Genomic DNA, 10,599 nt, shown 5'->3' with positions numbered 1-10,599 from the left:
CCAAAGCAAGGGAAAGGTGCCCCCAAACTGCAGAACAAAGGACAAAGTCAAGGCGGGGCAACACAAGACAACCCGCCAAAGCTGCAAGCAAAGAACAACACCGTGAAGCCGAAAAATTGCAAGGGAAAGTGGTGTGAGTTCCATAAGAGCTCCACTCACAACACAAGTGAGTGTCGGGCCAAGCAATCACTGGTGGCTGAGCTAAAGGTTTCAAAATCAGATGCATGTTCCGACTCTGAGTCAGAACCCAACAAGGGGAATGACAAAGGGAAGCAAATTATCAATGCGGAGCCCAACACCACCTTTGCCACCACGAAGATCCAGAAGGAGGAACCTGAAGATCTAGAGGAGGAGGAGCGTCTCTTCCAATCTCAGATGTGGGTAAGGGGCTCCCAGCTACAGTTCATTGTCGATAGCGGGAGCCAAAAGAACCTCATTTCCGCAGAGGTCGTGAAGCGGCTGGGCTTACTGACCACAACACATCCACAATTGTACACCATCGGGTGGCTTCACCAAGGACGGGATCTTCGCGTGAGCCAACAGTGTCGCCTTCCATACAACATCAAGCCCTTCACGGATGAGGTATTGTGTGAAATTGCTCCCCTTGAAGTTTGTGATGTATTATTAGGACAACCATACTTGTGGAAGCGACATGCTGTGTATGAATCAAGGCCCCGTGTTGTTATTGTTACTACGGGAAATAAGTTGTACAGGATACCGGAGGTATCACCGCCTACCGCCATCTCTCTGGTTACTGCAAAACAATGCAGTAAGCTCATTTCCAAAACTGGGAAATTTGTTTTCCTGGTGATATGCCCTCAAGGAGAGAAGAAGACGATGGCCACAACCTCCAGACAAGGACCCTTCGTACGACAACTACAGATGGACAAGGTCGTGGAGGAGTATGAGGACATCTTCACCTCCCTCGCAAGGGTTCCTTTGCATTGTCAGGTCAAGCACTCCATCGATCTGACCCCAGGTGCATCATTGCCCAATGGACCAATCTATCAGCACTCAGTTCTGGAGAACGATGAAATCAAGAGGCAGATTTAGGAGCTGCTACAGAAAGTTCACATCCGTCTGAGTTCATCGCCCTGTGGTAGCCCAATCGTGTTGGTACAGAAGAAGGATGGGACTTGGAGACTCTGTATTGAATATCGGGCGCTGAACAAGATCACTATTCATAATAGGTACTCGATACCACATATTGATGACCTCCTGGACCAACTAAAGGGGGGAAAATATTTCAGCAAGATCGATTCGAGGTTAGGATATCACCAGGTACCAATTGAACCCTCCGATGTGTGGAAGACTGCCTTCAAAGCAAAGGAGGGCCTTTTTAAATGGTTGGTTATGCATTTCGGATTGATGAATGCTCCTGCAACCTTCATGAGGCTAATGGATGGCATCTTGCGGCCATTCACCAACTCATTTGTAGTGGTATGCTTGGATGACATCCTGATCTTCAACTAGAGTTGGGAAGAGCACCTCCACCACATCTGACAGGTTCTCCAAACACAGCGGCAACACAAGTTATGTGTCAATTTGGAGAAATGCACTTTTGGCATGACCCAAGTTCAGTATCTGGGATACATTATTGATGAACAAGGGGTGCATGTGGATCTAGCAAAGATACAAGTCATTCAGGATTGGCCATCTCCAACCACTCTGACAGAGCTCTATAGCTTTCTAGGTCTTGCCAACTTCTACCACAGGTTCGTGTTGGGATTTTCTCATATCACTTGGCCCTTGAGTCAAATCACCAAGGGTGGAGCGAAAGTAAAATTCTTTTGGTCTGAGTCTCAATAGAAGGCATTCACAGAGTTGAAAGATCGCCTCTGCTCGGCACCAGTGCTCGCATTACCAGACTTGCAACAACCATTTGAGGTCGAGACAGATGCCTCTGACTATGCTATTGGGGCAGTCCTTACTCAACAAGGGCATTCAGTGGCATATCACAGTGAGACATTTTCAGACACAGTCTGGAAGTATCCCACTTATGACAAAGAGATGTATTCCATTGTGCAGGCCTGCCGACAATGGAAGCATTACACTTTGGGGAAGGAAATGGTCATCCACATAGACCACCAACCCCTGCAATTCATACAAACCAAAGGGAAATTGCAGAATGATCACCATCAGAAGTGGTCCACATACCTGCAACAGCTCCATTTGAATATCAAGTATAAGAAGGGTAGCACCAATAATGTTGTAGATTGCCTCATTCGACCACCGATCATGGTGTTAACCACCATGCTCAACTCTTGTGGGCATGAGACTTCTAATTGGCCACTTCTCCACAAAAGTGACCCAGAATTCGGCCACACATACCAGACACTCTTGGAGGGTCAGCATGTTCCATATTTTCACCTCCAGGATGCCCTGTTATGCCACTTGGGTCACCTTTGTGTTCCTTCAAGCGAGCGTGCCAAGATGATTTGGGAAGCACACTACAGTTAGGCTGCTGGGCATTTCGGGGTTGAGAAAATGGTGGCAATAATGCAGAAGTATTTCTATAGGCCGAATCTTCGACAGGATGTCGGGAAGTACATCAGATCATGCACTGCCTGCGCCATTGCCAAACTAACCATTAAGAAGCAAGGCCTCTATACCCCGTTGCCTACCCCTAGTCGACCTTGGGAATCCATCTCCATGGATTACATGTCAGGCCTTCCTTCCACTAAGCATGGAAATGACTGTGTTTTTGTGGTTGTCGACAGGTTCTCGAAGATGGCCATTATGGCGCCCTGCAAGAAGAATATCACAGCTGAAGCCACTGCTAAACTCTTCTTTGAACGAGTGTGGGTACACTTTGGGATCCCACAGTCTATCATCTCAGATTGGGACAGCAGGTTCCTCAGTACATTTTGGTCCAGTCTCTGGTTGATACTGGACACCAAACTCACTAAGTCCACAGCCTTCCATCCTCAAACTGATGGCCAGACAGAGGTTGTCAACAGGATGATCGTACACATTCTACACATGTACAACTCAAAGCATCCACACACATGGGATGAGAGCCTCCCATATGTTTAGCATAGCTACAACCGGGCTCTCCACAGCTCGACTGGCCACAACCCTTTTTAGGTGGGCTTGGGATTCCAGCCATTATGTCCCATTGATGTGGCCATGCCATTTGCAGCTACTCATGTAGATTCAGATCATGTCCAGTCTAAAACAGATAAGGCAAACAGCTTCATTGAGCACATCTAACATATTCTCCAGCAGGTCCAGGACATTATGGAGAAATCAAATGCCAAGTACAAGCAGCGACATGATCAACATCGGGTGCCACACAAGTTTCAGGTGGGTGACAAAGTTTGGTTGTATTTGCAAAAGGAACACCTTACCGGAGCCTATCGGAAACTCAAACCATTCCGATATGGTCCTTACACCATTACCAAGGCTATGGGAGACAATGCATTTGAGCTCAGGATTCCCCCATTCCTTGGCCTGCACCCAGTGTTCAATGTGGACCGCCTTCGGCCATACTTTCCACCATTACTAGACACATCCGACATTGCAGAACAATTCACATCCACAGAGTTGAATCCAGATTGCATGGAACAAGCTGCAACTGATCGGATCATGGACACACAGATCAAGCACACTCACCAGCAAAATATCCAACTGTATCGAGTTGTCAGAGCAAGCCAACTCCTTCACCAGGGCAAGTGGCTCACGAAGGACCAAGTTCAGCAGAAGCTTCCTCATCTCATGGAGGAACTCAATGCAATGGGGACCATTGCTTCCTAAGGGGGGAGGAATGATCCAGGTGGATATTGGTGGCCACCCGCCAATTCCACTTGGACCCCCACCATTGCTTCTTTCAGTTTTTCAATTTCCTTAATTGTAGCACAGTTTACTATTTTTAGCAGTTTTTCGGGTCCTAAACTTCCGGAGCCGTTTTGAGGCCCTAAATGACATTTTTTTGGAAATCTACAACCAACGATTTTTTTTGAAAATATTGTCTTTTTTTCATATTCCATGGAGAGATCTTTCCAACGGGTTATCATGCGCGCCAAATGGAGATAATATGACCAAGTCGCGACCCCAGGAAGTTGGCTATCCAACTCACCCCAACGGGACCCATAAAATCTTGGTGTTACATCTCCTCGGGTTAGGGTTTTGGTTGTTTAGGGTTTCCTCTTATTGTTCAATAATAAAAAGGCCCTTGAGCCTCATTGTAAGGCAGTTCAGAGGCATGTAGCCGCCACATCTCTTCTCAGAGATAAGCTACCATCACCCTCGCTGGTTTATTTCCATTTCTGTTTGTAAGCATATTTCATTATTGTACATTAATGAAATGAAGTATTATTTCCGCTGCATATCTATGTTTATGGTTATCTCTGTAATTTGTTGCATTCCTGTTTAAATCCGGATCAATATACTTGCTCTACGCTACGGAGAAGCCAAGGCTTTTTACAATACTCCCAAGCTCTTTCTAAGCCTAAGGCTAGCCAAAATCTTGCCTCCCAAAAGCTTTTTACATGAGTTATGAGGTTCTATTTATAACAAGAGGGGGTGACTCTTCAATTCCCCTTTGTGACCTTTGGACTGCCCTCATGACTCTTCAACTTCTTTACAAAATGACACATTACATTACATGATGACTCTTCATATTCCAATGTTGGCACTTGGAATTTCACTTACAACATAAGTACAAATAATATTACAATTTAAACTTGTACCCATATAAGACAAAATAAGGTAGAGAAAACTTGACAACCTAACAAGACACAACACTATGATGGTTGAGTTTGGGAGAAGTCTAGCTCAACAACCTCCACTTGCTACTTCCCGGTCACAAGCTTGATAATGTGTGATGATGTCCTCAAACTGCGTGATGATGTTTGGCTAGAAGCATACTCTAGCCTCCATCGAATCCAGGTACAATGTCTTGGGACCTGTTTCAAGTTCGTTTTGGAGCATGCACAACATTTTTTTGACTTGAACAGGATCACCGATGAAATTATGCATGTTTTGTCTATTCAACTCTAAGTCTTCCCTGATGGCATTCTATCTCAGCTGCTCCAAGTACTCTTCGATCTCCTGTTGGACTTGGTTCTTGGATTTGGCTTTGGTGAGGGGGAAACGACTAATGGGATATGGTGTGTTCTCACCAAGACATCCAAACTATTGAAAAACCATACATATCAGGCCTAAATGATGCTAATAAATGAGGCGAGTTGCTTGTTTTTCTGAATCAACATTTGAACCTTCACCTTCTCTAGCTTTGCCTATGGCTTCGTTTTCTTCACTAAATCAAGTGATGCCCCTTTGTATCACATTGTCCACTCTTGCACATAGGCAATGTCAACTTGTATGTTCTTGAGAGGTTTAACAAATTCTTTTCTCTATTGTTATAAGCCATGCAAATAAAAAACTGCTTTATGTACGGTAACAAACCCCTCATAGAGCTTCCTCATGGTTTCTCCAAGTGTTGATACTTCGGCAAGTATCACTGCTCTCATATCCTCCAAGTAAATCTATGCGAAAAATGCATTCTATGCTGCTGCGTAGAGATCTTCTGCCTCTTGCCTAACAACCTGCAAGTTTTGTGCCAGTTGCTCATTCTCGGTCGTCAAATAATGAACGTTTGATCTTGTTGCTCCTGCATATGCCAAGTTTGCTTCGACAATGGAATTTGGATGCTTCCTAGTGCTTGACACTATCACCCTTTCTCTAACGAATGTAGGTGATGTGTGATCATCCAGAAAGTTCTTTCTTCATTCTTGTACGATCCTCCTTTGGAACTTGTTGAATAATAGATTGTACACATCCATTACTGGATCATCATCAAGGGGAACATAACCCCCTTGATTACTCGGGGATGGATATGTTGTTGGAGGTGGTGGAGACTATGGACTTCTGGTGTGCTCAATGTCAGATCAACATGTTCATTCTATGACTCCTATTCCATCTCCATGTCTGTCAGTTCAATAAATTGCTCAATTTGCTGAGCAAGCTCCTGATCATGCATTTGTTCACCTTCCTCCTCAGCTATAGGTTGGTCCTGTTCCTTCTCTTCAACATGTATAGTCTCTCTTTCCTCTTCCATTGTGCCTTGCCTTTCTTCTTCCTAATGCTTTTTCTTCTCTTCTCATTCTCTCCTCCTCAACTCCTGTTCTTCCTTCATCTTATGCTCTGTCTCCTACAACTTCAATTCTACTTCCTGCAACCTCTTCTTTTCTCTCTTCCTCCACTCTGCTCTCTTTATCCTCTTCTTCCTCTTCGGTTCTGCTACCAAAGATTATTTCATGAGAATAGGGTCTACCTTCAGCTTGTAGCTTTTTTCTCCCTATTTGTCAACAATATTCCTCTTTCCCTTGTCCTGCACGAGATTGCTTCCTTCTGTTGCTAATTCTTCCGGAGTTGTTGTCATCTGTGGAGTAGCCTGTGAAGTCCCTGTTAAACTAAGCATCTCATGGAGTCTAGAGGCATTATAGAAATGCCTCCATGGATCCCCTTTTGGCAAATGGAATGCCTCACTGATCCACATAAATTAAACTCTCTCACAATGGTATTTACAAATACCACGGTGATCATACTGATTAAAGTCTTGAGTGTCGAATTAAAACCTCACTATCTCCTTTCACTCAGCATCCATGACTTTCAAGTTCTTTATCTCGTATAATCCAATCTGCAAAGGAAGAGTGGGCCATGGTTCTTTCTTCTTCCTATGTAGCGCCACTAATAACCCTGTGGCAAGATGATATGATACTTCTTGCATGACAAGTTTGTTAGTGATGTACCTTGGTAAAACATGTAGAAGTCTCTCTCTGCCAAACACTCTAATGAAGTTGACACATGGTGAGGAATACCAATATGTGATGTATGTTATCGCTTCCATTACTTCTCGTGACATGCAAGGTAGATCTTCTTCAAATATTAGTTTGTACAACAGGATGATGAAGCGTTCAGTTATCCATGCCATTACTCCTCAATAACTGCATTCCGAAAGCAACTTGAAATAGATGTGCACGACAGTTTCTCGTGGTGTCCATGTTCAGTTCATGCCAGGGAACTGTTGTTGTGCACATATTGCATCTAGTAAGTATGTAGACATATAGAACCTTGCTCGCTCACCCTCGGGAGGACTCCGAGCCTATGCTACATGGGCCTTCAACTATCAAGCAAACATATCTAACTAGTTGAATGACTTCCCATTATTCACCACTTGGTGACTGCCCACCCTTCAAGAAAGGTTTCCATGCTCTCCTTACCATGGATCCTGTAAGCGAAGATAACCAAGAGCTGGTAGGCTTTCCTAAGGGAATTTGTCTTGTACACATGAGTGGGTGTCTGTTGAAACTTTGATGGATCTTTCACCCAACCTTTTACAATGTCACTTGTGTTCACATAGTTGTGGGTGTGTTGATGGTGCTAGACCCACCAACATGTCAGGGGATCTTCCCGGTATGAAGTCCCAACTAAAACTTAGACCATTTGGAATAGGAGTCCCAATAGTGGGTAGTTATAACACCTTCTAGTGTAAATGTGCATATAAACAACATAATAGGAATAGAAATACAATAAACATATCAGCCATCAAAATCCATATATACATCAGTACATTTTCACATGAAAATCAAGGGAATGAATTTTTCATTAATAACTGCAATAAACCAACTAGTGATGGGACTACCATGTTCCACTGAGCCAAGTCTCTCTTCAGCCAATCACCCCCGTGCCATATTCCAAGCATGAATGTGGGATCTCATAGAACACATCAATCAAAATGCATCCAAGGCTTCTAGAGGCCACCCACCTCAACCCATCAAACAGTGATTCCACCTCACGGTCGGACATCACCAAAAACCATCATCAGATTGGTCTCCATCCAAGCCTTCCAGGGATTCCAGAGTGTTTGTCCAACCAAAACTTCCAGAACTAGTAACTCAACCCACAACTTATACAAGGTTTCCAGAGCGTTTGTCCAACCAAGGCTTCTAGGACTAGTAACTCAACCCGCCAAGGGCTTCCAGATCATTTGTCCAACCATGGCTTCCAGGACTAGTAACTCAACCCAAGCTGTTATAGGGCTTCCAAAGCATTTGTTCAACCAGGGCTTCCAGGACAAGTAACTCAACCTAAGCTGTGGAAAAATGAGAACCAACCAAAACAAAGCAATGAAAATAAACCCACAATCACCATGACTATCTAGGAAATGGCAAGGCTAGGAAATCCATTGTCGATCCAGGCAATCCTCCATGCCAATGATAGATTACAACCAAGAAACCACATGCATGTGCCATGCATTCCAAAACTAGTGAAGAAAACATACATGCAACTCGGTACCTACAAGAAACTCTGATGTAGCTGCTGATGTCGATGCCTTCTTATGCTTTCCTGCTCTTCCTTTTCCTTCTTTCTCCTAGAATCTAAGTATGCCACACCCTCCAAGAGTGCTCCAAGAAAACTCTAAGTAACCAAGAGTATGAGAGAGAGAGAGAGAACAATGAGAGAGCTCCAAAACCAAACTGACAAAAGCTTTCACCACTGATCCTCAAAAGCCTTTTTAATAATGAGGCCTCTATTTTCTTCATTTTCCATTATTTTCCTTCAATTTCCTCTTCACATGCAAAATGTGACCTTTCACCTTCCTTTTCTCCTAATTTCCATTATTTCCATAAATAAATGTGCCAAAATACCTTTTTGCCTCTTTAATGCCTTATTCATTGCCTTTGCCAATTTCCTTAGCCATAAACAACCAAATGAACACCCCCTAGGATGTCCTGCCCACCATTTAGCGTGAAATACGTGTCCCATCATCCATGGTATTTATATATTTTTACACGGAATTTTCACCAGGGTTGTTACAGAACCCTCCCCCTTGGGGGAACACCATCCTCGGTGTTCAATGACACCTATAACCACATGACTGTTGAAAACAAACATACTGCCCATGGAGCTTTATAACACTACTCATTGTAGTACTTATAATGAAAGATCTGCTCAAAATAAAAACATCATGACAACATGACGACATACCACATAATGGAGCTTTGTAACACAGCTCATTACGATATTTACAATAACCACATATACACATATTCACATATGCACATTTTCTCAACCAACAAATAAAATAGTAGGATGCTTGCATTTGCAACAAGGGAATCCAGAGGCTCACACCTCCACCCTCAAAGCAATACCAGGATTCACCTCCTTCACAGGAAGTCCAGAATCCATTGCAAGTCAAATTTGCATCCAATGTCCAGCACTATAATCCTATGCCACTTGTCCTCTCAGCGAACAGTTATCGACTCATTGTCCTAGGGCACACTCCCAATGTGCAACTGATTCCATATGGCAATGCTAATGACCAAAAAAATCCATCCGTGACCTTCCCTTCTCTGCTACACAGTCCCTCAGGAATCCAGTCACCCCTTTCGTGCAGTCACTCACCTTCCAAGTTCTGCTGACACCCCCATCCTGAGCAGTCCATCCCTTGGCAAGGCTCCCTCGCATCATAACATACAACAACCAAGGCATATACCTGCCTCAAAACCATCATATCGGTCATAGCATGCTCATGGAAATCAATGGACATTATTAGGTACCAGTGCCCCACAATGGCCCTGCTCCTGAAGTGCTTTACCAGCATACTACCGCATGTTCCAATTTCTTTCGTTGTTGCTGCTAATTCTTGTAGTCGATTTCAACCACCCAACTTGGCATGTTCATTCTTCTTGTACCAAGAACATAACTTCCATTAGATTCAAAATAAATTAGAATAACTTCAAATCATACCTCATTGGTAGTTCGTTAATAAGGTACACTTGCAATCCTGTTCGCTTTCTGTCACAACAAGTCAAACTAGAATATTTGACCAAATCAACATATATAAAGATATCAAATCAGGTTAGCTTAAACACAACCATCATAGATCAAAATCATAAATCACATGTAACCATCATAAACCAAAATCATAAATCCCATACAATCATCATATGCCATAGTCATAAATCACATGCACAATAAAATTGAAATAAAACGATGATACTTATCCTTTCATCAATCCTTAGCTTCTACCTTTGTATTTATTCCATATGCACTCTAGATCGGTTGCTACACTCAACAAACACCCAGAGCCTTCTCCTTAGCCATGTGCATAGACACATAGTGTGCATCACACACATGCAATCACACAACATACCACACCATGCAATACATGCATCTACACCTGACATACAACACATACACCTACACCCAGTGTATACAATACAATGCATCCATCTACACCCGATGTGAAATACCACCCAATGCATGTGCCTACATAGAGTAATACACAACGAGTACACATGCCGCAATACCATGACTACATGATGCATATACATAATACCACATGCCCATAACACAACATCGACGACATGCACACAATACCACATGTACACTAGTACCATATGTACAACATGTACATAGTACCACCTATACACTGTACCACCTGCACAACATGTTCACAACATCACATGTACACGATGCCACCTGCACAACGTGTACACAACGCCACATGTACACTACATCACTGTACAAAATGTACAAAATACCACATGTACACAATACCACATGCATGATGTGTACGCGACACCATAT

Source organism: Pinus tabuliformis, chromosome 6 (assembly GCF_031772625.1).
Source record: "Pinus tabuliformis cultivar Carrire ecotype Pingquan chromosome 6, CPIR1, whole genome shotgun sequence".
NCBI classification, from domain to species: Eukaryota; Viridiplantae; Streptophyta; class Pinopsida; order Pinales; family Pinaceae; genus Pinus; species Pinus tabuliformis.
This window is presented reverse-complemented; position numbering follows the sequence as displayed.